Source organism: Oncorhynchus keta, chromosome 21, assembly GCF_023373465.1.
Source record: "Oncorhynchus keta strain PuntledgeMale-10-30-2019 chromosome 21, Oket_V2, whole genome shotgun sequence".
In the NCBI taxonomy this organism is placed as follows: domain Eukaryota; kingdom Metazoa; phylum Chordata; class Actinopteri; order Salmoniformes; family Salmonidae; genus Oncorhynchus; species Oncorhynchus keta.
In genome coordinates this window covers 59176090-59180642 of record NC_068441.1, presented here as the reverse complement: position 1 = coordinate 59180642, position 4553 = coordinate 59176090, and positions in this window count along the sequence as shown.

The following is a 4553-nucleotide window of genomic DNA, read 5'->3' as shown; positions in this document are numbered from 1 at the left end:
TAAATGGTGTAATTGTAATAATAAATCATGGTGTAATGGTAATAGTAAATGGTGTAATTGTAATAATAAATCATGGTGTAATGGTAATAGTAAATGGTGTAATTGTAATAATAAACCATGGTGTAATGGTAATAGTAAATGGTGTAATTGTAATAATACATCATGGTGTAATGGTAATAGTAAATGGTGTAATTGTAATAATAAATCATGGTGTAATGGTAATAGTAAATGGTGTAATTGTAATAATAAATCATGGTGTAATGGTAATAGTAAATGGTGTAATGGTAATAATAAATCATGGTGTAATGGTAATAGTAAATGGTGTAATGGTAATAATACATCATGGTGTAATGGTAATAGTAAATGGTGTAATTGTAATAATAAATCATGGTGTAATGGTAATAGTAAATGGTGTAATGGTAATAGTAAATGGTGTAATGGTAATAATAAATCATGGTGTAATGGTAATAGTAAATGGTGTAATGGTAATAATAAATCATGGTGTAATGGTAATAGTAAATGGTGTAATGGTAATAATAAATCATGGTGTAATGGTAATAGTAAATGGTGTAATGGTAATAATAAATCATGGTGTAATGGTAATAGTAAATGGTGTAATTGTAATAATAAATAATGGTGTAATGGTAATAGTAAATGGTGTAATGGTAATAATAAATCATGGTGTAATGGTAATAGTAAATGGTGTAATGGTAATTATAAATCATGGTGTAATGGTAATAGTAAATGGTGTAATGGTAATAATAAATCATGGTGTAATGGTAATAGTAAATGGTGTAATTGTAATAATAAATCATGGTGTAATGGTAATAGTAAATTGTGTAATTGTAATAATAAATCATGGTGTAATGGTAATAGTAAATGGTGTAATGGTAATAATAAATCATGGTGTAATGGTAATAGTAAATGGTGTAATTGTAATAATAAATCATGGTGTAATGGTAATAGTAAATGGTGTAATTGTAATAATAAACCATGGTGTAATGGTAATAGTAAATGGTGTAATTGTAATAATAAATCATGGTGTAATGGTAATAGTAAATGGTGTAATTGTAATAATAAATCATGGTGTAATGGTAATAGTAAATGGTGTAATTGTAATAATAAATCATGGTGTAATGGTAATAGTAAATGGTGTAATGGTAATAATAAATCATGGTGTAATGGTAATAGTAAATGGTGTAATGGTAATAATACATCATGGTGTAATGGTAATAGTAAATGGTGTAATTGTAATAATAAATCATGGTGTAATGGTAATAGTAAATGGTGTAATGGTAATAATAAATCATGGTGTAATGGTAATAGTAAATGGTGTAATAGTAATAGTAAATGGTGTAATGGTAATAATAAATCATGGTGTAATGGTAATAGTAAATGGTGTAATTGTAATAATAAATCATGGTGTAATGGTAATAGTAAATGGTGTAATGGTAATCATAAATCATGGTGTAATGGTAATAGTAAATGGTGTAATTGTAATAATAAATCATGGTGTAATGGTAATAGTAAATGGTGTAATGGTAATAATAAATCATGGTGTAATGGTAATAGTAAATGGTGTAATGGTAATAATAAATAATGGTGTAATGGTAATAGTAAATGGTGTAATTGTAATAATAAATCATGGTGTAATGGTAATAGTAAATGGTGTAATTGTAATAATAAATCATGGTGTAATGGTAATAGTAAATGGTGTAATGGTAATAATAAATCATGGTGTAATGGTAATAGTAAATGGTGTAATTGTAATAATAAATCATGGTGTAATGGTAATAGTAAATGGTGTAATGGTAATAATAAATCATGGTGTAATGGTAATAGTAAATGGTGTAATGGTAATAATAAATAATGGTGTAATGGTAATAGTAAATGGTGTAATTGTAATAATAAATCATGGTGTAATGGTAATAGTAAATGGTGTAATTGTAATAATAAATCATGGTGTAATGGTAATAGTAAATGGTGTAATTGTAATAATAAATAATGGTGTAATGGTAATAGTAAATGGTGTAATGGTAATAATAAATCATGGTGTAATGGTAATAGTAAATGGTGTAATGGTAATAATAAATCATGGTGTAATGGTCATAGTAAATGGTGTAATTGTAATAATAAATCATGGTGTAATGGTAATAGTAAATGGTGTAATGGTAATAATAAATCATGGTGTAATGGTAATAGTAAATGGTGTAATAGTAATAGTAAATGGTGTAATGGTAATAATAAATCATGGTGTAATGGTAATAGTAAATGGTGTAATTGTAATAATAAATCATGGTGTAATGGTAATAGTAAATGGTGTAATGGTAATAATAAATCATGGTGTAATGGTAATAGTAAATGGTGTAATTGTAATAATAAATCATGGTGTAATGGTAATAGTAAATGGTGTAATGGTAATAATAAATCATGGTAATGGTAATAGTAAATGGTGTAATGGTAATAATAAATAATGGTGTAATGGTAATAGTAAATGGTGTAATTGTAATAATAAATCATGGTGTAATGGTAATAGTAAATGGTGTAATTGTAATAATAAATCATGGTGTAATGGTAATAATAAATGGTGTAATTTTAATAATAAATCATGGTGTAATGGTCATAGTAAATGGTGTAATTGTAATAATAAATCATGGTGTAATGGTAATAATAAATGGTGTAATTGTAATAATAAATCATGGTGGTAATGGTAAATAGTAAATGGTGTAATGGTAATAATAAATGGTGTAATTGTAATAATAAATCATGGTGTAATGGTAATAATAAATGGTGTAATGGTAATAATAAATCATGGTGTAATGGTCAATGGTAATTGTAATAATAAATGGTGTAATTGTAATAATAAATCATGGTGTAATTGTAATAATAAATAATGGTGTAATGGTAATGGTAATAAATGGTGTAATTGTAATAATACATCATGGTGTAATTGTAATAATAAATAATGGTGTAATGGTAATAATAAATGGTGTAATGGTAATAATAAATCATGGTGTAATGGTAATAGTAAATGGTGTAATTGTAATAATAAATCATGGTGTAATGGTAATAGTAAATGGTGTAATTGTAATAATAAATCATGGTGTAATGGTAATAGTAATTGGTGTAATGGTAATAATAAATCATGGTGTAATGGTAATAGTAAATGGTGTAATTGTAATAATAAATGGTGTAATGGTAATAATAAATCATGGTGTAATGGTAATAGTAAATGGTGTAATTGCCTACAGTTTTCTTGACATTTTGTTTTCATTATTGTGATAGGCTGTGATGGAAATTGCATTTATACAGTTTCTGGAGAAAATTGATAGACAGCGTAGCTTTGATTAGTATTCCAGCTAGCATATCTTTTACCTTAAATACATAAAATATTTATAAAATTCCAAAGTTCTACCACAAATTAAACAAATTATAGCCTGTTTGGAAATGACTGACAATTTAAACATTCTCTAAACAAGCAATATTTACCTGGAGACTTCACATCTGGAACAACTGTCCACTGCAGCCAATATTTACCTGGAGACTTCACATCTGGAACAACTGTCCACTGCAGCCAATATTTACCTGGAGACTTCACATCTGGAACAACTGTCCACTGCAGCCATGTGCTTCAGTGTCACAATATGTTTCCATGGTAACTAAATTAACATTCTCTTGACAAAACTTTATTAATGAGGAATTTGTCCTCAGTGGTGGAAATGACATCACTCCCAAAGGTCAGGTATATTTTGTGTAAAAAACAATATAAAGGCATACTCACAATATTTTTACATTTTTTATTTTTTATTTTATTTAACCAGGCAAGTCAGTTAAGAACATATTCTTATTTTCAATGACGGCCTGGGAACAGTGGGTTAACTGCCTGTTCAGGGGCAGAACGACAGATTTGTACCTTGTCAGCTCAGGGGTTTGAACTCGCAACCTTCCGGTTACTAGTCCAACACTCTAACCACTAGGCTACGCTGCCGCCCCAATAAATATTGATATAGATTTTATTTACTTGACTTTCTGTAGTACATAACATCATATAATGTGTAATTATTAATGTTTTCTCATAGAAAAACATAGTAGAAGCTTAAAAGTCTGGGTCAAGGACAAGGGCAAAATAGTGATATTGAGGTGTAAAATGCATCTGAAAAGTAGTTAGAATACTTGATAGAGGTGTTAAAAAAGTCTGGGGTGTCTCCAGTGTGAACCTAACATACAAAGTCTGGGGTGTCTCCAGTGTGAACCTAACATACAAAGTCTGGGGTGTCTCCAGTGTGAACCTAACATACAAAGTCTGGGGTGTCTCCGGTGTGAACCTAACATACACAGTCTGGGGTGTCTCCAGTGTGAACCTAACATACAAAGTCTGGGGTGTCTCCAGTGTGAACCTAACATACAAAGTCTGGGGTGTCTCCAGTGTGAACCTAACATACAAAGTCTGGGGTGGCTCCAGTGTGAACCTAACATACAAAGTCTGGGGTGTCTCCAGTGTGAACCTAACAAAAAGTCTGGGGTGTCTCCAGTGTGAACCTAACATACTAAGT